We start from the raw sequence: 26,808 nt of genomic DNA, 5'->3' as shown, positions 1-26,808 counted from the left end.
TTTTTTAAACACTTATTACCCCTAAATGTTACCCATCCCTGACCCCTAAAAAAATCACCACCCCTAAACTCAACCTATGCCTGAACCATAAAAAACTCTTTCTACATCTAAATTCCACTCTTCCCGGAAGCCTGTGCCATCCTATTCTCCATCCATTTCTAAATATTAAAACTTTTTCTGCCCTTAAACTCCACACAGATCTGATCTCTAAAACACCTCACCACCCCTAAACTTTACAGATTCCCAAACCCTAAAAACTCTTCACCAGCAGTAAACTCCACTAACTCCACGAACTCCTAAAAACCTCTATCTATGGTTGAATTCTGCCCATCCCTGCTCCCTAAAAACCCCTCCACTTCCCTAAACATCACCCATCCCTGAACCCTCAAAACTCCTTACTACCTTTAAACTCTACCCAAGTTTAATGTAATTTTTGATTTTTCCGAAATGTATCTTTCCTTTATAATGTTTTCTTTCATTTTCAGTTTATTTGTATTTCCTTAAATTTGTATTTTCTTATAATAGATTTTCCATGATTTGGATTTCTCCAATATGGGTTCTCAGTTTTAGTTTTTCCATTATCTCACATTCATCAGACATGGCCTCCTACATGGCATTAACTACTGGCTGTTATGTTACTACTTAACTTAACACAACATAATATAACAGATGTTAGACCTAGCATCTTTTTCTTTTCTACTGTCTTTTTTGCTTCTGATCGCCTGTTTTTTTACTGTGAGCTGCATTCCATTTGTAATGGTTTTAGAACTCTGGGTACTTTACTACAGCAGATCAGTGCTAAAGTGCAAGTGTTCCCTGTGAAAATTGTGATTGGTTATTCATGATTGGCATATTTTATTTACTGGTTCGACCCTAGTAAAGTGCCCGTAATGCAAATGCAACTAGTGGTTCTGCAGCACTGATTGCCCCACCCACATGAGTAGCCCTGCAACCATGTCGCAGTTTGGGCAGTTTTGAATTGCCATGTCGACATGGCAAATGCATCCACTTGCCAGGCCCAAGCCTTCCCTTTTGCTACATCTAAGGCACCCCTAAGGTAGGCACAAGGTAGCCACATGGGCAAGGTGAAGTGCATTTAGTGCACTGATGTGTTTTACATGTTCTGATAGTTAAATATGCGTAATTTCGTTTTTCACTAGTGCAAGGACTAACTCTCCCATTGGTTATCATTGGAGGTGCCATGCAACCTTTTACAAGTGCAATTTCCAATTGGGAAGAGAGAGAGGTTTGGAGTTTGGATTACCGGAACTCACAATTTAAAAATAGTAAAGTTGCGTGTTTGAAAATGCCACTTTTTGAAAGTGTGCATATTCTTGCTTTACCATTCTGTGCCTCTACCTGCCTATGGAATCCACATCTGGGGACGATGGCAATTGGGTTGTTTGTGCATGTACTCTAGACAGTCACACAAAGGGAGCTGAGGTGTGCCCTTCATATCCTAATGACCCATTGCCAGGCTAATGGCCCTTTCTGAGCTAGAGTGATGGGAGGAGTTGTGACTGACACCGGAATAGGGCTATGTCTGTCCTCACATTAAACTGTATCTATCCCCTTATAGTGTGTTTAGAGCCAGGTCAGGGAAAGACAGGGTCCTGTGCACCCGGAATCAATACCCCCAATGTGTCCGACCTTTCCTGGTCCTGAGGAGAACCCAAAAAGAAAGTAAGGTTTTGAAACGCATCGACCGACTCCAGCTAGCTGCAATTGCCATAATTTTACTGACTGATGCAGTGTACAAACAATGCGACTTTGCCTGTTGTAATTGTTGTTTCAGCTACCTGTGCATGGCAGGCTGTTAGATTGTGAACATGCAAATAATTTGTGCCACCATTATTCCTGTTTCAAGTGTAGGACTGGTCTACCTCTTTGTTTGTCAGTTTTTGTAATGATTTGTTCTCTTTTGGTCATTTATGTGCTGAATAACATATGTGCTGTGATTATTTTTACTGTAGTGTTGAATGTTTCTAAAAATGTATTGTCTTTCTGTATGATATGACTTGAATGGTCAATGCATTATATAATTGGATGAAAAATAGAAAGGTGAAATAAATACACCCAACCACTTTACTTGTCAAAGTGGTTTGTTGAATGCAATAACCGCAACGCATGCCCAAACAACCTCTTGTTGTAAAGTAGTATTGTGGCCTAGTTTGGGTGTTAGTAAAGGCCCATCCCCCGTAATATTAAAAAGCTTTCTAAAAGTGGTATTTTCAGAATTGTGACCTAAAATCCAACTTTACCATTAGAGAGGATTTTAAATCACAATTCCTCAGACACAGACATGACTTTTCTACCTGCTCCCAATCAAAAGTTAACACTTAATAAATGTGATAAGGTAACCTTAAGGGAGAGGTAGGCTTCACAATAGTGAAAAATACATTTGTGTCTTTTTCCTCGCCAGGACATATAAGGCTTAAAAACGCATCTTATTTTTTAATTGCAATGCACCCTGCCCAATGAGCTGTCTAGGGTCTATCTCAGGGTGACTTTTATGTATTAAAAACACATTTTTGACCTGGCAAAGGGTTATTTTGCCAAATTGAATTGGTAATTTAAAACTACATACAGACTGCAATGGCAGACCTATGACGGGTTTTGAGGCGATACTTAAGTGAGTGGCACAATAAGTGCTGCAGGCCCATTACTAGCATTTATTTATCTGCTCTGAGTATGTGGTATACCAATTTACTAGGTACTTACAAGTAAATTAAATATGCCAATCAGGTGTAATACAATGTTACCATGTTCTAAGAAGTGTGAATGAGCACTTTACCACTGATTAGCAGCAGTAAAGTGCACAGAGTCCTTAGGCCAACAAAAAAAAATCTGAAAAATAGGAGGAGAGAAGGCAATACGTTTGGAGGTGATCCTGCAGAGATGGCCAAGTCCAACTGCTACCATCTTGGATATTTGTCTCCATGGCACATGGAATCGTTGCTAGGCAACCATAAAATAATGTTGCCAGAGCCATCACCTGCTACGTGGATATTAGATAATCTTGCCAAGACCCATTGCATTCAATTTGTACTGAAGGACATTGGGAATACAGATAAGAATAGAGAAATTCATGGTATTGGTGACAGTTAACTTTGAGCTATTTTTTGTTCAGTTATACAAGCTCTTCTAAGACTAAAGGGCCGAATATGATGTTGGTCAGAAAGGCTCTGAATGGCATTCGGAGTCGCCTAAACGTTTAGGAACCTATGTTTCCGACTGACTCAGAAACCTTTCCGACTGACCTATTACGATAGACGTTAACCTCTCGGGCAGTCCGAATCAGTCCCGATCGGCACTCGGAGCTGATTTGTACAGCTCTATGGACACCATTTACGACCGAGCGATTACGATGTCAGAGTCTGACAGCCGTTCCAAGTCAGTCTGCATGACACAAAACGGCTGTCGGAAATTGACTTTGGGGGTCCGTCGCAGGTCTCCCTTCATCCTGAGGCCCCAAGTTGGGGTCCGTGGGGGTACCCAAAGGTGCCCCCCTTTAAAACCATGCACAGTATGGTAGGCACCAAGGGGTGCCTGCGAGAGGGTGCAAGGTTTACTGCAACCACCCCTTTTTAACAATGGGAGCCTGTGTTCTCGTTTGGAACACAGGCTTCCATTGAAGTCAGTGGGAGCCCGACCAAATGGTGCTCGGAAACATCCTAATCGATCGGTTGGACTCGCCTAACCTGAGTCGGTCAGAACTGACTCTGAAACTGAGTCAGTCGGAAGAGTTTCCGCCCGACATTGTAATCGGTCCTTAGGTGTTGTTACAATAGCTAAGCGCTAGTCTGTGGCAGAATAGGAACGATTCTTAGAAAAAAAAAATTAACACTGTTGATTACTCTGCAGTTCTCCAAGAGTCAAGTAGAATGTGTGACTTATTTTGTGAGTGCTCAGTGACAACACTTCAGATATTCAAGACATAAGGAGAAGTGTTAGGGAGCAATTATTGGGCGTACTTACTCTTTGTGTGTTTAGTTTTCAGAATTTAGAAGTTCCACAGTGTAGAGAGTCGATTACAAAGAGATATTGGTAAGGTATATCAATTCACCATCACAGTTAAGGATAGAACCTTCGATGACAAAATACTTAAGATCTCTCTTTAACACAAAGGTATCCCCTGCATCCTGCTGACATTCCTAATCAACTGGATAATAGAAAGTGTTATATGTTTAAACTGTGCCTAAACTGATCAACAAATAGTAGTCTAAGTCTAAGCAGGCTTGACACAGGTGTTCTGCTTTTTAAGTGGCCTTAGTAACTAATGGTTGCTCTTTCCGCCTCTCAGCAAATTATTAATATTCAGATCATATTTAATTGAATGCTGTAATTCACATCTCAAATCTGTGATGTGGGTAAGGGTATCAAATAGCAACTCTCCATACTTTGACACATTTTCCATCGTCTGCAAACATCCAATCAGATTGAACTAACTTGATGTCTTGTTGTAGGATGACTGGACGTTTGCAACACGATGCACACAGGCCTTATAAATAATCTTATAGCTAGGCTTCAAAGACTCCAAAATCATACCAGGAAAGTTTTCTTGACTTTCTTAAGCTTAAGTGAGGTATGGATCAAACTTAAGACTTTCTGTGTCATCTGCAACATAGTACCTGCATACCTGCAATTGTGTATCCCCTTTCTATCATACAAAGATCCTCCAATAGGCATCCTTGCACTTCATCATATAGCACCACTTCATTTGACAGAAGTATGGCAGATGATTTTTGGGGGAACCAAAAATGAAACTTTAAAATGTCCTGAATCACAATCTCTGAGTTAACCCAAGCAACCACTATTTGACGAAACTCGTTAAAATGTAACTATTCAAAAGGTAGTTCAATAGAAACCTTTTTCTTGGGTCTGTAATTGATATGCCATCCTCCTACTGAAGACTTTCATTGCTATTGTGGTTTTTTTGCAATTGTTTATGTATCACAAACCTAGTACTGGGGTAAATGAGAGTTCTATAGTTGGAAGAAGATTCATATGCTATTATATGGTGATTGCAGAATTCTGCAGCTGTATAGTTATAGCAAGGTCAGAGCTTCAATGGGATAAGTGTTTTTTGTTTTGTTAACTTTGGCGTCATTTGTGATATCTTCCTGAAACTTCTCAAAACCCACCTTAGCTCCTTCCTTGTAAGTATTGGAGTGATATATCAAGTGGGTGCTAAGAAAAATTAAGGGTCCCTAAATATTATTTTCTCATGTTAATTTCCATAGGAAATGTGTGGAAGTGATACGGAAAAATAGGGTTACACCAGATTTGGCAGAAAGTATGACATTTTCATTATTTAGTATACATCTGTTCAGCCATTTAAAAAAAAATTGTGTTTGAAGAGGTGCTTGGGTTTACCTGAAAAGGTTAAAACACAATAAGTATATCTTGATGGTTGGTCATGCGGGTGTCCCACACGACTCCTGCAGAAATGAAAATTAAAAATAAGAATGATCTGACTGGCCGAGGAAACTTTCTCCTGTCAGTCATTCAAGTACCATTCCTGAAGGACAGAGAGATCTGATCTGCTGTCCGCATCTTCAACAGAAATGTTGCAGCCACCATTATACACCACAGAGATCCCGTCCCAAAGGATTTGGAAGCAGAGTAGGGATGCCCTGGCCCCCTGGAGCTTCTGGGGAAGATCCAGATTATTTAGCCCCAGGGTATTCATGTTGAACCCAGTATGGCTCACCCTTGCAGTACTGTGGTAGGAGCCATACAACAGGACTTTACAAGCTTTATTGGGTGAAGTTTGCACAATCCCACAGTACAATGGAGGTAAGGCATGTTAGCCGTACAACGGGAGTAGCACGCTACGGCAGGACTTTTAAAAATATTAATAAATGGAAAAAATACAGGGTGGGAGCCAAAAAGGTGTTTCCTGCACACAAAGGAGTGTGTGTGACTATCCCTGGGAGGTTGGTCACATGGCCTGGCCACAGGCCCACCCCACGATGCGCACAGCTGAAGGCTGTGCACAGCATTGAGTTGGTGCTCAGGGGGGTTGGGCACAGGAGTGGCTGTAGGCCGGACCCTGTGGTCAACCCACACCATGCATGGGCAAAGGCAGTATTGTGAAGGTATTGCCTACATGCAGTTGGGCTCAGGGTCTGGCCACAGACCAGTCCCTGAGGCCATACACCCCCCATATACAGCTTAAGGGAAAAATATGAGTTGGGGTTCGTGGGGTTTGGCCAACCAAGGGAGTTTGGCTACCGGCAGGGGTTGGGTGCAGGGCCTAGACTGTGGCCAGGCCCTGCAGCAACCTCCCTGCAGTGCATGATTGAAACTCATACTCGGCAGGGGGTTGGCCATCTGAGGGGGGGTTGAGAGCAGGGCTTGCTGGCATGCATGACAGGGGTGTTGCTCGATCATGGGGGGTTGTTTTTTGATGCATGGCCTGCGGCCAAGTCCCTGCAGCAAAAGGAACAATGGAATAATATTATGGGGGGTGGTCCACAGGGCGTTGGCCGCATGCAGAGAATCGAGGACCTGAAGGTCATGAGTGGCAGGGGCTTGGGCGCAGGACCTTCTTGCATGTCCAAAAATCCCTGAAATTGACCAATTTATAGCTTAGTGAACTAATGATAATGTGCACCCCCGCCATGTACTGCCTATAACCTCACATTATGCACAGCAGGTTAAATGACATTATTGATGACATCTGTGATGACATCATTGATGACATCACTGAGGACATTACTGATGACATCATACAAGCTACTGCTCCTCAAGTAGCTCTCTAGCCTGCTTGATAATTTAAAAAAACACAAAGGGGCATATTTACAAGGGCTTTATCTCTGCTTTTTTGGCTTACAAAGCCAAAAAAGCGTAGATAAAACCAGCGCCCTATTTACAAGAGGGTGCTAGCATGCATAATCGTATGTTAGCACCATTTTTCCCAACGTCTCACTTTGCATCTCCAAGATGGACTACCTTGCAAATATCGGTGATGTTTACATCGCGATATTTACAAGGCAGCCCACATGATTTTAGCACACATTAGATTTTGGCGAAAACTACAGTTTTTGCCAAAACCTAACAACTGCTAAAATCCTGACTTAGCCATCCCTAACATAGAGGGTGGATTATGCTGATTCGACCCTGTGGGTCGTATCAGCAAGGTTATCGCCCTTTTGCAGGGAACATCGCTGGAAAACCAGCGATTTTTCCTGCAAAAGGGCGATAACCTCGCTATCTGTGGAATTTTTATTGTCCTGGAGTAACACGTTGTTAATAACGCGCTACCAGGGCGATAAATACCAGAGATAGCCTGCGATAATATAATTATCGCTAAGCACGGCCAGCGATAATTATCGCTGGCCATTCTTAATATGCCCCCAAGTAGGTAGTAAACATTACACAAATATATATATAGCATCGATTTTATTTTCTATACCATTATAGAAACTGGAAACAAGTTTGATTCAGCATGGTATAAGTTAAATAGTTAAACACAGACTGTCTTTTGAGGTCTTTAATCTCAATAAGTAAAATTCAAACATCAAAGGTTGATAAATGGATCAAAAAGGTTGTTATTTCATTCTCCGATCCTGGCGCATTATGGTGGTGCTCCTACCCGTTCACATCGAGAGATGGCCCTTAACCCTTGGTATCTAAAAAGTTCCAGACATACGAGATAAGTTGATAAAGGCCACGTCTGATTATTTTGCAGACAATGAGGGCTCCGTCAATTCAGATGTCACGTTGTGGGACGCATATAAGATGGTAATTCGTGGGTGTGGGGTGGCAGCGGTGGCAGACCACCATAAGGAAAAACGTAAGCGGCTAGAAGATATTGAATCTGAAGTGGCTACTCTTGAACGTGATCTTATTATATCTGCCTCCCCCGATATTTCACATAGGCTTGCAGTGAAGCAGAAGGAATACCACAATATCGCTAGTGAGGCAGCCCGGGCGCACTATAGTTCGACCCAATATAGGATATATGAAATAGGGGATAAAGCCAGTAAGTTGTTGGCATGGTTAGATAGGCGAGAAGCAGCCAATAGTTGGGTGTCTGAAATTTTGGCCCTGGATGGAGAGAGACATGGCGACCGGGACGGAATCGCGAAGACTTTCGCCAATCATTTTGAACGTCTCTACGTCCCTACATCTACTTCTACCCAGGAGGAGGCTGCTGACTTGCTTTCCACCTTCCCCCTACCAAGCTTAGACCCCCAGGATGCGGAGGACCTTGATGCACCCCTCGATTTCTATTGGGGCCTTGCGTTCTGGTAAGGCCATGGGACCTAGTGGCCTCCCAATCGAGCTTTACAAAGCGGCCTCACCGGTTATAGCTCCGTATCTCCTGCGAATGTATGATCAAAGTGTTGAACATGGGACCCTCCCTGAGACACAACGCTTGGCTAATATAGCAGTTATATACAAGGGAGGGAAACCCCAAGATCAATGTGGCTCCTATCGACCGATTTCCCTTCTCGACCCTGAGGTCAAAATACTGGCTAAACTTTTGGCTTCCGCCTGTGTCACCCAATCTAAATAAATTGACCCACCCGGACCAATCAGGCTTAATGCCAAGCAAAAATATGGCACTCAATCTCCGCCGCCTCTTCGGAGTGTTGGGCAGGGCCTCCACCATACATGAAGTCGCGATAATTGTGTCCCTAGATGCTAAAATGGCGTTTGATATGATGGAATGGCCCTTTTTGTTTGCCTCCTTGGAGAGATATGGTTTTGGTCCACGCTTCATGTCCTGGATACGTTTATTGTATTCTAAGCCCTTGGCCTGCGTTACAGTCAATGGTGGCAGGTAGGCAATTTTCCAACTGGGGAAGGTCACGAGGCAGGGCTGTCCCCTGTCGCCGCTGCTCTTTGCGTTAGCACTGGAGCCCTTAGCGGCATGGATTAGATCGGACCCGTCCTTCCGTGGACTAAATTGGGCGCCGGACTGGTCGGATACAATATCTCTCTATGCAGATGATATTCTTTTATATTTAGCCAAGCCCTGGTCTTTGTTGCACTCAGTGCTCCATATCCTGGCCCTATTCCGGAAATACTTGGGCTACACTATTAATTGGGACAAATCCTTGATATATGTCCTCAGTGGAAATTCACCACGGCTCCCCCGGGGTTGTACGGCTGGTATTGTCACAGAGGGATACCGCTATTTGGGTATCTATGCCATGACTGACCAGGATACTTTCCACAGGAGAAATCTCCTTCCTTCCCTACATCGCCTTCGAGCGGATGTGCAAGTAACAGCCGCCCTTTTTAAAATGATGGCACTCCCCCGCTTTCTGTATGCCCTGCAGAATACACCCTATCTAGTCTTGCCTCATTATTTTTTAACGATTGATTCGGAGGTCCGCTCCCTGCTCTGGAATTGCGGCACTCCCCGGATTGCATTGGATAAACTCCTACGCAGTTGGTCTGATGGTGATATTGCTCTCCCCGCAATTAAAACATATTACTGGGCCTCTCTGTTAGTGGTCCTCAATCAGTGGGCCCATCGTCCTGTGACAGATCCAGCGTATAGAATGGACCATTTTAATATGAAGACAGGTAATTATATGAGGGCGGTATAGGGTGGGTCTCAGCATGTACCTATATTTCCTCCCACCTCCATTACAGGTTCAATTTGGCACGCAGCTACCACCGCGCTGGGCTGGAAGGGTAAAATTACACGAGTTACCCCATTATTGGAATCCTGTCACCTAGGGATGTTGTCAAACCATCCTGGTTTTGATAAATGGGACCTTATTGGTCTCTCTACAGTCGGAGACATGTGGGGAAAGGGCAGGGTGGTTTCCTTCGCTGAATTACAAGCCAAATACGAGTTGCATGAGGGGGAAACATTCCGCTACCTACAAGCACGTAGTGCACTCACAAAAGCCATCCCCAAAGACTCTGATCTCCCCATTTCATCACCTTTAGAAGATAGACTCCTGGACGACTACCTGCCAGATAAGGCTAGTTCCTTAACTTATCGTAAGCTACTTAATAATCTGGCAGAACCACTCGATAAAATTCGCAATAAATGGGTGGCTGACTTAGGGGACATACCGGATGAGGATTGGAGGGAGGCCCTGGCATCTCCTAGGGAAGTGGCCATCAGGTCCCCATTTAAATTCATTCAATTGAAACTATTACAAAGAGCCTATTATACCTCCACAGCTCTGGTTAAGATGGGATTCACAACCTCCTCACTTTGCCCCCGTGCTTGTGGTGTCGTAGGCACTTTTCTACATCAATGGTGGGACTGCCCGGTTCTCCAACACTACTGGAACAAATTCATATCCACAATGTCCCGAATATGTCAGAAACTGATAGGGCTTTGCCCTAGGCTCTGTCTCTTAAACATCTGGTACGCCACAGATCTGAATCGCACCGAACAAATGTGGGTCTCTCTGGGCTGTATTGTAGCAAGGAGGAACATTGCCAGAACATGGAAAGGAGGAGTCGTGCCCCACCGTACGGACTGGGCTACAGATATGGATTGGTGCATGCAAGCCGAGAGGGTGATATATGAAGGTAGAGGCTGTCCGGGCAAATGGATTAGACTATGGGGCCCCTGGAATGAATATAGAGGACTCTTATGCACCCCCTTTGAAGATGATACTTCATATTACATCGATAGGGAGTCCCCTTAGAGATTTAATTTTATGTGATATCTATATGTCATTACTACTGTTTATTTTGATTTTATTGTTTATATATGCAAGGCATTTATTTTGAATGATGTGTCCTATTTGACGATTGCTTTTTTTTCAGTTGTCGTTCTTCATTGTATTGTTATCTTATGTACATAATAAAAAGATTTTTTTTTAAAAGGTTGTTATTGTTCTTTACTCAAGGTATTCTTCATGGGCCAACACGTTTCATGACAAAATGTTGCTTCATCAGGGCCAAAATATATCAATGTATTAAATGCTGTTATAAATGCACAGCAATTATAAAAATAAATTACATGACTATCAAGAAAATTAGAGCAAAAATGGAAGAAAAAAGTTAATAGATAACAAAAAGGAAAAACGGGCAAAAAGTCATCTTATGTTAAAATTAACAGAACTAGCACAATTTATCATACGAAAAACAGAACTTATACAAACTGTGTTTTTTAACAGAACGTGACTGAGTGAAAAATGCACAGTAAAATATGCTGACAATACAAGGCAATTTTTTTTTAAAGGACACAGCCTTATTTTATAATCAAGGTGACACATATTTAGTACAACAGCAGTGTTCATATGATGATATAATTTAACTCAGTATGAAACGTGGGTATTGGTAGTCTCGTGCATTATGAAAAAGAGATAGACCAACCGTCCTTTCGACCTTTTTGTGCAACATGATTCATGCAACTCATCATTTTTGTTTTTTATTAGGGTGCAAGCTTGGTGTCTTGAACAATTAAAAAAGAGTAAACAGTATTTAGAGAGACTGTACTCAATTCGGGATTTTAATAGTGTTACAATTGGTAAAAAGTATGTGGTATTCTTGATTTGTATAATGTTGAATCTGTAAATATAATCGAAATAACAGGGTTTACATATTTTTTTATACTGATACACAGAGAAAAGAAGATGGATCAACACTCATTTTGCAATTTATCTAGAGGGATGTAGAAAGGAAGACAAAGAAAATTAAGAGTTTTTTTGGTGTGATGAAACTAAGATAAGGATTAACAATTGGCTCAACCTCAATGTACGTTCTCCAGAAGGTGATGGGTGAGCCGCTCACTATGTTAATAAGTGAAAAAAGTCACAGACATCAGTCTGACCATTTTAAAAGCCAACTGCAGTTTCCATTGCACAAGTGTTTATCCAAGTATGAGGACTTTCCTTAACATCACTATGTTCCACAGCCAATGTTAATGTATAAGTATACCGGACCAATTATTCACAGAGTAGCAGTCAAATTATGAAAACACCCTTGAGGAGACAAATAAAACGTAACTACTAAAAATGCAATGCACCACAATTCAGAGAGGCCTCAAACACTTGGTACAACAAATTTTATAGTTGACTGCAGTTTATATCTTGCTTGTATCCCTCAGGGTATGAAGCCTTTGAGTCACTTCGTATCACAACTGTTTTGAAAAGCCAGTGCTCGTTAAATGAGTGGAACAATATGGTTGCTTTACACCAATGCCATTCAAACACATCCTCTACGTATTCCAAGCAATTAATACACACCCTTCATGCCCAAAATCACAATGCACCTTATCTACGTGAAGGGAGTTATCCACTCCTTACAATACAATCCACTCACTATCTTATACATGCCAGTTGCCAAACTCATATCAGTACAATGGCCAATTGCTGGATATGGAATGTGGGTCTGTGAACACTGAGTTGACGATGCTCTGTGCTTTATAATGGCTTTGTAAAAAACACCAGTGAATAAAGAACTAAAGCGCACCGCTCCTGCCTTGTTAGACCGACTTCCGATTTCCTAGAAAATACCTGTAATTAAAGCAACTAGAGCACACAGCTCCTGCCTTGTTAGACCTGCTACCAGTTTCGTTAGTAACTCTTTGCGTCCCTGTATGTGATTGTTGCGGCCAAATGGAAACGCTGATTCTAGGACTTTACTGAGGTCAGTATCTTCAGTCCCTCACACCCGTCAAATTAAGACAAATTATTTTTTGTAAACCTCTGGTTAATGATAACCGCGGTCTTTTACAGCAATTCAAATAAACATAAATGAATAGTTTTTACTCATCACCGATGTTCAAAGCCTACTTCAAGTTAACTCGAGGGTCTGAATTCAGAGCACATAGAATCGTCAAAATAAAACTTTACTAATCGAATAAAACATGACATAGCACAGTCATATTAAGAGGGTGTGCAAATTACTTGCGACCAAAGCATTGATTATGATGGTCATGTAAGAAAAAAGGCTCATACAAATTTATGTGGACATATCTCGATTACAATTGTACAATCCCATTGAACGAAAATGGCATAGACATTCATCAGGATGTCAAGAGGAAAACAACCTATTTCGGGTGCCAGATAATTTAAGGGAAAGGCCTTAGTGTTGGGCCATTTTTTCTCCAGTGCTGACACTTAGACACTGGAAAAATGTTTTTTTGATTCATAATTTCAGACAATTGCACTCAGGAAGCCTTTAAACAAAAACTGTTATCACTCATTGTTTTAAATGCTAATTGTCAAATTTCAGTCACTAATGTCTTGATTTCAGAATGAAGCCACTAAGATCAAATCACGTTCCATTCAACAAGGCTATCATCCTCAGGTTATACAGAAAGCTTTCAATAAAATTAAACATTTCAAGAGGGCTAATCTGTTATATGAAAATGTTAAGAAACTCGAAAGGACCTCTTTAAGGACCTCTAAATCAAGCAATACGAACAGACCTATCATTACATATAATCAAGAACGTCCAATGATACAAAATCTTTTGATAATCATTAGCATTTTTTACATTTAGATAATGAAATATGCAAGCATCTAAATACATGCCCCCAGATTACCTTCCAAAGAGGTAAATCTTTGAAGGATATCCTGCATCAAAGTGACACAGTTTGCTACTCTACCATACTGCCTGTGAAAGAACACTGGAGAACATTTGAGAGCCCTTAAAAATCCTAATGAGAAGTATCTAATTACTTTACACCTGCGGGACACTTTATGTGGTCCGACATTGAATAGTATCTCCTTTATATCAATAAAAACCCATAGAAGAGGTGGAGATCGTGAGAAACAGTTGCATAAAAGAGAGAGTTTCTGGATACTCAAACTTAAAGCTTTTACTTTAGGCTTCAATAAGGAAAAGAAACTACATTTCTTTTTGTGATAACTAACCTGTTTTTCCTTTCTGTACAAATTACGATGATATATACATTATTTCTAAGTGACTGAAATTTAACTATTAGCATACAAAACAGTGTGAGAACAGTTTTTCCTTATAGGCTTGCTGAGTACAATTGTCTGAAATTATGAATCAGAAAAACATTTTATTCCTGCTTATACATGTTAGCGCTGGATAAACAAGGCCCAACACTAAGGCATCTCCCTTAAATTATCTGTCACCAGAATTAGGAGGGTTTTGTCTTCATAACCTGTTGACTGTCCATGTCATTTTTGTTCAGTGGGATCATACAATTGCAATCGAGTTATGTCCACATACAAGTCTTTTTTCTTACATGACCAGCATAATCAATGCTTTGGTCACAAGTAATTTGCACACCCTCTGAATGTGACTGTGGTATGTCACGTTTATTCCATTGGTAACATTTTGTTTTGACGATTTTATTTGCTAGACCCTACAGTTAACTTGAAGTTGGCTTTGAACATCCAGTGATAACTAAAAATTATACATTTATATTTATCTAAATTGATGTAAAAGACCTCGGCTATCATTAACCAGAGGTTTTTAAAAAAATCATTAGTTTTGACTTAATTTTGATGGGTGTGGGAGACCAAAGGTATTGACCTCAGTAACATCCTAGGATCAGTGTTTCTATTTTCCTGCATCAATCACATGAAGGGACGCAAAGAGTTACTAATGAAACCGGAAGCAGGTCTAACAAGGCAGGAGCGGTGCTCTCTAGTTGTTTCATCACAGGTGTTTTCTATGAAGCCTTTATAAAGTATTGCGTAGTGTGAACTCGTGTTCACTGATCCACATTACATATCCAGCAATCGGACATTTTACCAGTCACAAATTACCAACTGGCATGTATTTTTTTTAAACATATCTTTATTGACATTTTGTAGTTAAATCCTTTAGTGCATACACATAAAGCAAATTTTCCAATTACTCATCTCGTTTCTCATACAGGGTATAAGTTCCATCCCGATTCTACAATCTGAATATTAAATTTTGCTCTGTCAGGATGCATTATAGTATTATAACCATATATTATAAACATATCAACAATTCGCAATTACCCACATTTCAAGGTAATCTTGTTCTCTCCAGCTCCTCCCCTTTGGACAGCCTTCAACTGTAGACTGGGGCATGACAATGTCTTCTATACGTAAGGAATCTTGTTTTATAAACCAAACTAATGACAACAATAAAAGAAAAAGAAGAGAACTTATGCAATGGGGGGGTGTACGTTATGTAGGGGTAACAGCTAATAAATGATTCCTGATGTAGGGAGGGCTCTTCCACCATATCCTAGCCCTTCCCAGCACTCAGGGGCTTTCCCCTCCATTATGTCTGATGTTGTCAACAAGTGGCTGCCTCATTCATACATGCCTTTTATGACAATCAGGTTACTGTGATAGGATGTGTTAGTCACTCCCGTGCACTCCCACTTTCCTCATCTTCACTGCTTGTTTGCGTCGGGTTTTCCAGGTCCCTCAAAGCTGGTTGCCATTGGGTGAACTGGCATGTATACGATAGTGAGTGGATGGTATTATAAGGAGTGCATAACTCCCTTCACGTAAATGAGGTGCATTGTGGGTTTGGGCATGAAGGGTGTGTATTAATTGTTTGGAGTACCTACAAGACATCTTTGAATGGCACTGGGGTAAAGCAACCGTATTGTTATACCCGTTTAATGAGTGCTGGCATTTCAAAACAGTTGTGAATCGAAATGACATGAGATGACTCATAGGCTTCATTCCCTGAGGGATACGAGCGGGATCTAAACTGCAGTTGACTATAACATTTGTTGAACTGAGTGTGTGACTCCTCTCTTATTTGTGGTACATTGTAATTTTAGTAGTTAAGTTTAAATTGGCCCCTTAAGGGTGCTTTCATTATTTAATTGTTACTCTGTGAAGAAACTGACTGATATACGTAGTATATTGGCATGAGCTTTGAAACAGAGTGGTGTTATGGAAAGACCTCAAACTTGGAGAAACACTAGTGCGATGGAACCTGCAGTTGACATTTAAAATGGTCAAACTGATGTCTGTGACTTTTTTCCCTTATTAAACATAGTCGGTGGCTCGCCCGTCACCTTCTGGAGAATGCACAGTTAGGTTCAGCTGATTGTTAATCCTTATCTTAATTTCATCCCACCATCAAAACTAATAATTGTCTTTTTCTTTCATTCTATATCCCACTACATAAATTGAAAACTTTACATTGCATCGTATTTACAACCTTAATGGAGTGCTAAATAGAACAAATTACATTGTAAGCTTCACACTGTAGTAGTATAATTTCTAATGAGTGTCAATCCATGGCTTCTTCTCCGTGCATCAGCACTAAAAAATAAATAAGATAAGATCTGTCATTTTGATTATATTTACAGATTTAGCATTATGCAAATCAAGAATACCACATCATTTTTACCGATTGTAACCCTATTAAAATCCCTGAATTAGGTATGGTATCTCTAAATACTGTTTAGTCTTTTTTAACAGTTCAAGACACCAAGGTTGCACCTTCATGTAAAAAAAAATAATGAGTCGCATGAATCATGTTGCATACAAGGCTCGGAAGGACGATTGGCCTATCTCTTTTTAATGATGCACGGTGTAAGTGAGAATATTATTACCCATGTTTCATATTAAGTTAAATTGTAGGCTCATACACACGCTGTTGTACTAAATATATCACCTTGATTATAAAATAAGACTGTTTCCTTTCTTTTAACTTTGTCTTGTATCGTCAACATATTTTTCATTGTGTTATTGACTCAGAGTGATATCTGTTAAAAATTAGAGTTTGTTTGTATAAGTTACGTTTTTTTAATTAAATTGTGTTATTCCAATTCATTTTAAGATATGACTATGTTTTGTTTGTTTAACCTTTTTATTTTTTGTTATCTGTAATTTTCTTGATTGTCATGCAATTTATTCTTGTAATTGATATGGATTTATAGCAGCATTCAATATATTGATATATTTTGGCCCTGATGAAGTGGCATTTTGTCATGCAACACTTGTTGGCCCATGAAGAATACCTTAAGTATAGAACAATAAAAACCTTTTTGATTCATTTATCAACCTCTAATCTTTGAATTTTACTTATTGAGCTTAAAGACCTCAAAAAACAGTCTGTGTTTAACTATATGTGTATACGGGACTGTAGGGCGTTGTCCTGTAATCTTATTCTGAGGTCAATGTCCATCCCTTTGCAGAGCCTCTGTTCCCCTCCCCCTCTCATTGTAGTAAATAGTTAAATACTGCACACAGTTCTAAGTGCGAGCAGTACTATATTTCAATTTTTTATGATTTTTCTCAATTCACAAATGAGTTTACGAGTAGTATCTTACAAGTAGTATCTTTACAACTTCGGAATCTCCACACTCGTGGCAGCGACTCTGCACGTAAAAGGATAAGCAGTCATGAAGATACTGCTCGTAAAATTCCTTTGTGAATTGCAAAAATTGGTAATCGTACACAAAAGTCTACATTTGCATTCAATAATCAGACGTCAGAATCCAGCAATTTCTGTGACTCTTGGAGCATGAGAGAATAAATGAAGGAACTGGACTAATGTGATGGAAAGAATAAAATCAAATGTTCTGCGTTAACAAAAGGAGAGTGATAGAGAAGAGAAATTGAGTGTGAACTGATACAGAGAAATATGATTTATTTATTTATAAAGCACCTGAATCACCCTCGAAGGGGTATCTCAGCGCTATGAAAGTGCTGCAGTAGGCCACGAGGAGAGATATGTTAAAACAGTGCAGTTTTAAGGAGCATTTTAAATTTGAGGTGATCAGGACATTGCCACAGAGGGATAGGGAGATGATTCCAGTAGAGGGGTGCTAGGTGAAAGAAAGCTTTCTACCCCAGTCGCGATTTTTTGAACCACGGTACAAGAAGCAGAGATTTGGTTCCAGAGCGGAATGGCCTAAAAGTTATGTAGTGATTGAATTTTCCTGTGAGATAGCTTTGACCTTTGCCATTCAAGGCCTTGTGCACAATACAACATATTTAAAATTTGATTTGTTTGCGTACCTGGAGCCAGTGAAGTTGTTGTAGGAGAGGAAGAGAGGCAGTTCTGGGGGGAGCATTCAAAATGAGGCGTGCTGCAGTGTTTTGGACCACCTGTAATCTGCTCAGCAAGGACTCATTAGCTGGGACCAGAAAGGCATTACAGTAGTCCAACCGGCTCAGCACCAATGCCAGAATGAGAGTTTTCCGCGTGGACAAGGAGAGGAAGGGGAAGACTCTCCGTAACAGGCCAAGTACATGAAAGCAGGGTTCTGCGGTGGTTGCAGCGTGCTCTTTCATGGTCGATTACTGGTCTAGGAGTATGCCAAGGTTCTTGACCACTGAATTGGGCTCCAGAGGGCCCCCTAGATCCTCCGGCCACCAATCAGGGGACCACAGCAACGGTGCATCTCCAAACAGCATAATCTCGGTCTTCCAGCGTTGAGTTGGAGGAAATTGTTCCTCATCCAGCTAGAGATGGCTTTCATACCTTCCGAGAAGGTAGACTGGGCCTTGGGAGTGGATTTGTTGAATGAGAGTAAGAGCGGAGTGTCATCAGCATATGAGATTGGCGTAATTCCGCTAAGGGAGCAATATATATGTTGAATAAAGTGAGACTGAGACAGGAGCCCTGAGGTACTCCCTTAGTCAGTCCTATGATCTTTGAACGGAAGGGGCCTAGGTTAATTGTCTGAGTTTGGGGGGAGAGAAAGCTCACCATCCATTGAAAGGCTAGTCCCTGAATTCTGATTTCTTTAAGTCTCCTGAGCAAGATCTGGTGGGAGACCGTGTCGAAGGCGGCCGATAGATCAAGTAGTAGTGCTGCTTGTCCGCTGTCCAGGGACTGCCTGATGTTGTCAGTAACAGCAATAAAAGCTGACACAGTGCTGTTCCTGGGCCTAAATCCAGACTGAGATGGATCAAGGCATCCCGTGGCTTCGACATGGTCAGATAGGTGTTTATTGATGTGTTTTTCCAATATCTTACTCAGGAGAGGTAGAAGAGAGATTGGACGAAAGTTGGATAAGTCCTCCATGGGGGCCTTGATTTTCTTGCGGATGGGAATTACTTGTGCTGCCTTCCATTCAACAGGAATTTGTCCCTCTCTCATTGAGAGATTGAGGACCAAGCAAATTGGAGGGTATAGTTGTTTGGATAGCAGAGTGGAAATTTTGGCTGGAATAATATCCAGAGGGGAGCCTGATTTTACTGTATATGACAGTGACTCCACATCACCTTCGGTGAGACGAGGGAAATTTTCCAACAGCTGTTCCTTTGTCGGGACAACTGTTGGAAAATCATGGGAGTGGCACCAGCACCTTTCCAGAGTCTTACACAGACGTTTTTCCATCCGTAAGTTGGATGAAAACCAAGCTGTCTGGGGGTACCTGGCCGACCTAGGGTACCGTTTCGGAGGGGCCAGATGATCAATGGCCGTTTTTACTGTAGAGTTATAACGAGCCAGGCTTTCCTCTACATTACCTAACTCAAGGTTCCAAGAAGCTGGAATTGTATCCTGAAAACGATCCGGGATGATTTTGTGCCATTGTCTGCGAAGGTGGTGGGGGACCAGCAGGGGAGCATCGTGAATCCTAGGGCCCTTGATGTGAAAATCAATTAACACGTGGTCCGTCCATGAAAGTGGGCAGGGAGCTTCACAGAGGATGTTGGAAGAGTTAGTGAAAATGAGATCTAATGTATGTCCTGCAGAATGTGTAGGGCTGTCGTTGAGTTCTAGAGTCGCTAAGTCTCCCAAGAGCACAGAAGCATCTTGATTTGTGGTGCACTCACTATGTACATTAAAATCTACCAAAAGTAGAAAATTATTAGTGGATATGACATGAGGAGCTATTAATTCCATAAGTTGGAGTGAGAAATCTGAAAGAGGGCCAGGAGGCCTGTATACAAGGGCACCTTTTCCAACTATGTTGCGGTAGTAGATCCATTCTAGAGACTAAGATTTCAATTTCTTTGTTGCAGCGTTGCTCAAGTATGGATACATTAATAGAGTCTTTATGAATAATGGCTATCCCTCCACCCACTTCGGACTGTCTAGCGGGGGTGGAGCTAGGTTTGAGCCAGGTTTCCGTCAAGTATCCCATATCAGGGTTTTTGGAGGGATGATCAATTTAGCTAAGGACAGTGGACATGATGAACGAGTGGTAGAAAGGATATAGGGAAAAAGAGAACAGATGGCAGAGGCCAAAATTATGATCTTTATAATAATTCAATGGAAATAGAAGAATTGAAAATGAAAAAAGAAATATAAAATGTAGCCGAGCGGAACTCCGCTAACTCAGCCCATGCCTAATCTTCTGGTGAAACTGATCTGTTGGAATGTGGCTGGTCTAACTTCTAAATTGGCAGATGCAGCTTCACTTTCTTCCATTGCTAGTTTTGGCCTTATCCTGCTACAAGAAACCTGGTGTCTGGACCATCCAAAGTGGGATTGGTCCAGAGCTTTGTGTGTGTGCCCATAGATCTCTGAGGGGGAGGGTCAATGGGGGCATGATGGTCTTAGCTCGCACAGCTTGTAATTTTGAGATATACTCAGAGCTCAATCCCCATAAAACACGCAAGGGATTCTGGTCTTGTGTGCGGTACTCCCAAGTCAATTTAATTTTTGCCTTATTAATTCTTACAATGCTGTGGAGCCAAATGATTCCTCCTGTAACTTGAAGGATTTTTATTTTTTACTGTATATTGTCTTCAAATAAGATTTGTTTTATGTTCTAATTATTTTAATATTCTAATAGGGGAGATTTTAATGCCAATCTATACTCTAAGCCCTTCCAGGTGTTTCAGGAGGTTTGCTCTCAAGGAAACCTGGAAAGCAGGGGTGAAAGCTGCATAAGATTGTACTCGACCTCGGCCTGTATAATTGAATGGAATTAATTTGAGATCTTGATTCTGATATTCCTACTTTGAATGGGTATGGACAAAGCTTTGGTAAGGTAACTGATTCTATTGTTATCTCAGATAGTGCTTTTAGGGACCACAATCCCATTATGCTTTCTTTAGTTTTTCCTAGGCTAGTTATTTCTTCAGCTGTGATCGGCCCTACGCTGTTTCTCCCCATGATCATGGGTTGTAGCTTAGGTGTTGATTTTGCTGAATTTTTCATTTTTGTGATAACATCCAATTTATCCACAATCATGGAATACCTGCTGTCAGAAATCCAGTCCAGCAAGGCCATTTCAATCCAATTCAATTTGTAAACACCCATGAGGGTATCAAGGTGCTGAGAGTGCTGCTACTGGTGCTCATTCGAATAACCAGGTCTTAAGTCCTTTTCTGAATTCCAGCAAGGAGGATGAGGTCAATAGGTAAAGTGGGAGGTCTTTTCAGAACTGCACAGCGAGGTGGGAGAAAAAGCAACCTCCACTATTACTGCGACTAATACGGAGAGGTGTGGGCAAGGAAGAAAGAGGTGGAGCACAGGTATCTGGACATGAGGTGGAAATTCAATCGGTGGTTGGCGTACGCAGTTTCTAGGTTGTAGAGGGCTTTGCAGGCATGAATCTGCATCTTGAACTGGCATCTCTTCTGGATGGGAGCCAAGTGGAGTTTCTTGAGGTGGGAGGTGATGTGGGTCACTTGGGGAGGTCAAGGATGAATCTGGCAGCTACGTTCTGTATTGTCTGCAGTCTTTTGAGGAGTTGCATGGTGATTCCTGAATATAGTGTGTTGCCATAGTCCAGCTGGCTAGTGAGCAGAGCTTGAGTGATGGTGTGTCTGATGTCTGATGTCGATCAAAGCAAAACCAAAGGGGATGATGGACGGAGTGTTGAACAATACAAGCACTCACCCCCAGTCAACTGATCTGGGTTTAATCCATCATCATTCTTTAGCTCACTCCGCCACCCCAGTTCAGACATGGCCATATGCAAATCAGTCTGACCCTGTGCCTCATGGGAACAGTCCAGCCCAAACTGCCAAGCCATGTCTTCCCTGGACAGGACACAAGCATCCTGGGACAGGCTTCTGGCTAATCAGCCATCATCAGCCAGGCTAGCTTGAATCCAGTGGCAAAGTGAGCAAGGGACCCACGTCTGGGCATACCGTTCCAAGTTAGGGCGAACAAAGCAAAACCAAAGGGGATGATGGACGGAATGTTGAACAATGCAAGCACTCACCCCCAGTCAACTGATCTGGGTTTAATCCATCATCATTCTTTAGCTCACTCTGCCACCCCAGTTCAGACGTGGCCATATGCAAATCAGTCTGACCCTGTGCCTCATGGGAACAGTCCAGTCCGAACTGCCAAGCCATGTCTTTCCTGGACAGGACACAAGCATCCTGGGACAGGTTTCTGGCTAATCAGCCATCATCAGCCAGGCTAGCTTAAATCCAGTGGCAAAGTGAGCAAGGGACCCACGTCTGGGTATACCTTTCCAAGTTAGGGCGAACAAAGCAAAACCAAAGGGGATGATGGACGGAGTGTTGAAAAATGCAAGCACTCACCCCCAGTCAGTCAACTGATCTGGGTTTAATCCATCATCATTCTTTAGCTCACTCCGCCACCCCAGTTCAGACATGGAATGACATGGTGTTTCCAGTCCAGGGAGGACCTGGCTTGGCAGTTCGGGCTGGACTGTTCCCATGAGGCACAGGGTATAGACTGATTTGCATATGGCTGAGTTCAACCTGGAATGGCATGGTGAGCAAAAAAACAATGAATTTAGGCCCAGATATCTGTACTGGGGTGAATGTATGACATTGTTCTGCATTCTGTCCATCAATAGTTCTTTTTGCATTTGTCACCCCGAGTGGGAGGGGTATGCTCAGACGTGAGTCCCGTGCTCTCCATGCCATTGGAATCAAGCTATCCTGGCTGAAGAGGGGTGAAACCCCGAAACCGGTCCTAGGATGCGTGTTTCCAGTCCAGGGAGGGCCTGGCTTGGCAGTTCGGTCTGGACTGTTCCCATGAGGCACAGGGTCGAGACTGATTTGCATATGGCTGGGTTCAAACTGGAATGGCATGGTCAGCAAAAAAACGATGAATTTAGGCTCAGATCTCTGTACTGGGGTGAATGTATGAGATTGTTCTGCATTCTGTCCATCAATAGTTCTTTTTGCAGATGTCGATGAAGAGCCACTTGAAATTCTTGCAGAGCATGCGGAGGGTGAGAAAGCATGCAGAAGAGACTGGGTTGATCTGTTTTTTCATGGTCAGCTCACTGTCCAGGATGATGCTGAGGTTGCAGTTGTGGTTGGTTGAAGTTGATGAGGGTCCTAGTTTGGGGAGCCACCATATGTCGCTCCAAGGAGAGGAGTTTCTGAAGATCAGCACTCCTCATTTGTCTTTGTTGAGTTGTAGGCAGTTGGTTCTCATACAGTCAGCAATGTTCGTTATGCACTTGCGGAAGTTTGTATGCGTGGTGGCGGGGTCTTCTGATAATGAGAGGATGAGCTTGGTATTATCGGCAGTGTTTATTCCATGTGATCTTATGATGTTGGCAAGGGGAGTCATGTAGGTGTTGAAAAGAGTGGTGCTGAGGGACAACTTTGATGGGTTCTGATATAGAGGTGGGAGGTGGATTCTCTGTGTTCTACCTGTGAGGAAGGAGCCAATCCACCTGAGGGCATTTCCTTTGATTCAGATGTTGTGGAGACTTTTGATCAGGGTGTTGTGTGATACTGTATCGAACACTGCTGAGAGGTCAAGTAGGATCAGGGTCACTGGTTTCCTTGGTGGAGGAGGGATCTGATGTCGTACGCAGCTGCCAGCAAGGTGGTTTCACTGCTGAGATTGGTGCTGAATCTAGATTGGGAGATGTCCAGAACATCGTGGTTCTCCAAGTGTTCTTTGAGTTGGTTGTTGATGGCCTTCTCAAGGACTTTGGGGGGAAGGGGAGCAGAGAGATGGCGTGGTAGTTCCTGGGTTTGTTGGGATCAGCTGATAGGTTCTTGAGTCGGGCTTGACTTCTGCATGCTTCTGTTCTTCGGGTAATGTGGCCATTGGGATCAATGCATTGGGGATGGTGGTGAGCTCACTGCTGATTGCCTTGCTCCTGAGGTCGAAGGTGTGGTGAGGGCATGGGTCCGTGGGCACCCCTGAGTGGATGGAGATCATGATAGCATTGGAGTCATGTGTAGTGAGCTGGTACCAAGTAGTAACAGATGGTCGTGTTCATTGTTTGTGGGGTTAAGAAGGCTGGGGAAGTCGGTGGGTTGGGATACAACGTTTCTGTAGATGTTGGAGATCTTGTTGTGGAAGAAGAATGCCAGGGAGTTCTTGTGAAGGGCTGATGATGTTTTCAGTGGCTGAGGGGCAGGAGAATGCTCTCATGATGTTGAATAGTTCCTTGCTGTGACTGAAGTTTTCTTCAATACTCTCCGGCCAGGACACTTCCGGAGTTGGTAGTACTGGTTGAGGGCGGACTGCTGATGCACCATTTCCTTACGAGTTGTTTGCATGTACGCTTCGAAGTTCTTAGATCGGTAGTGTACCTGCTGGCTTGTTTGGAGGATCGCTTGGACTTGCTGGGTTTGTTAGATGCAACTGCGTTGGTGTAGTCTGTGATCTAGGCGGAGAAATTCTTGACTGCCTGATTGAGGTTGGTTGCAGTACGAGGGAGGTAGGTGTAGAGTGTGTCAGTCCATTGGCTTTCTGAGATTTTGTTCCAGCTGTGATGGAACGTGCTGGGTGGTTTGGGGGCGGTGTCAGGGAATCTTGAGATGGTAAAGTGCACAATGGTGTGGCCCATTCAGGTGAACTCGATGGCTGTATTTTATTCTGTTGCTGGACATGAAGATTGAGTTGAGTGTGTGTCCTGCGATGTGGGTGGGGCTGGTGACCAGAAGGGTAAGGCCGATGTTGCTCATGCTTTCAAAGAGATTGTCTGTGTTTGTATTGTTGGCGTCGTCAAGGTGAAAGTTGAAGTCGAGCAGACCAGAGAAATTGCAGATGGCGTTGCAAAAGCTGGGGTTAGATCCCGGGGTTTTGTAAGCAAGAGCGTCTCCAATGGTGCTTTGCTGTTGGTTCTGAGTTAGAACGTTGAGGTGTTCCATCATGAGTGTGGCATTGTCTGCGGTGGTAGTGCATAAAGGAGAGGAACAGTGAGCCTGCTTTATCCAATGTATACTTACTGATAACTAAATAGAGGGTTAAGACATTGCTCTATTGTGCCAAGCCCTTCCCTAAACCCATATTGTACGGTGAAATTACACAGTTGGTATTAGCCCACACCTCAATCCTGCTAGCTTCATATGTTCTGTTAGCCAAAGCTGTAGGCCTGAAATGCAAGTTCCTGATAAATTCTTGCTTTAGGATTAATGTTCTGAATTTCATGTGCACTTTCTCTTTCTCATGTTTGCATTGCAGGTGGAGAAGCATTCTTGTAGACAAAGTGATGCCATTGTTTTAGCAGCTAGCCAAAAGGAGAGAAGGAGTTAGAGTTACATGGCTTGGAGTTGATAAAGAACAAAGTTGGCTTCACACGGAAGAAGGCATGGAAATCAAGGCCGAAATCTTGCAAAGGATGTACATGGAGAACACCGTGAAAAGTAGACTCATGACTGTACCCATTGTGGAATATGTGCATGTTGTGCATCATGGGAAAGCTACCTGTGGATAACTGATTGTTGGAATTAGGGAAAGTGCCCACTTCTTTCTTGCCTTCGAAGAGGAAGCATCTCAGAATGAGCTCTTTCTTTTGCTGTTATGTTTCATATAGGTACCCCAATGTAGGCGCAGGTAGCAACTAAAACTTTCACCTATATTTCCCCTGCCATTATACTACATAATGGTTCTTGGGACTGACCTTTTACCTAGTTATGGTACTGCTTACAGGACGGGGGGTTTTCCCTTCAAACAAGCTTCATTTATTATGCATGAGGATTCTTGGAAGCTTAGCAGGACTACCATCTCCTGCATAATAACTATGTATAAGGTTCATTCCTTCTGTCATCCTAAGTCCGACATGACATAGCATGGTAGATGCCCTGAGGCTACCACTTTGGGTACATAAACACCATATCTTTGCTGAGACAGGGAGAGGAGAAAGAGGACTTCCACACTGACACACAGATGCAAGACGCTGAGGTCCAGACATGCCAGCTCGCAGTGGTCTGACATCCCTCGAGGGGTGTCCATCTCGAGACCAAGAAAGGGTCCCACATTCTCTCACTTCAGGTAATGGGTTTGACCTTATCCTAGAGGGATTCTTGGCTCCACACCTACATACATGCTAGGTACACCTAGGTACATCTAGTTAGGGTTGCATCATAGGAGTACGCATTGTTACTGTCATGTATTTTTATACCTGCCTGTATTCATTATTTTAGCACTATGGTAGAGATCTACGATTCATTTACTCTGCTGGTGCTTATAATCATTTACCTCTGTTTCAGGCTTATGGTTGTCTCAGCACACCTATTTTACACTAGAATCACGCTGGATGCGTATTGAAAATGTCCCCACTGTTTATTCTGTGTATCTCTCTGAGAAAAGGTAAGCGCGAGTAACAGAGCGAAAAGTACTGTACTGTTTCCACAATCCTTGATGGGACAGAGTTGTCATGTTCGATAGTTGCAAAGAACTATTTTCTCCTTGGTAAGAGGTGTTTCTAGTGGCACTGGGAGCTAGCTGGTATACAGGCGAACATACCCGGTGGGCGTGTCTGGAATCAGTCTGGACACCATTCCCACAGTCTATGTTGTCTAAACGTGCAGAACCTATATAGGTTTATACGAACTACACAACATGGCGGCACCAGCATTGATTTTGTACTTATTGAATGGTTAAAACTGAGTAATTCAGTTGTGCTATTCTCAGAGACCCCTACTCACATTTTTGCAGAGAGGGAAGGGAACTATCTGCCACAGCTGAGTAGACATATCCCATGTATTGGCTGTCACTTATACCTGTTCTGATAGTCACACAAATGACGCCCTACTGACTACAGAGGGGAGCAGTAGCACCATACTAGACGATCCACCAGTCTCAAAA

The sequence above is a fragment of the Triturus cristatus genome, chromosome 3_2 (assembly GCF_964204655.1).
Source record: "Triturus cristatus chromosome 3_2, aTriCri1.1, whole genome shotgun sequence".
Taxonomy (NCBI): domain Eukaryota; kingdom Metazoa; phylum Chordata; class Amphibia; order Caudata; family Salamandridae; genus Triturus; species Triturus cristatus.
The sequence above is the reverse complement of the archived record's forward strand: the minus strand, read 5'-3'. Positions refer to the sequence as shown.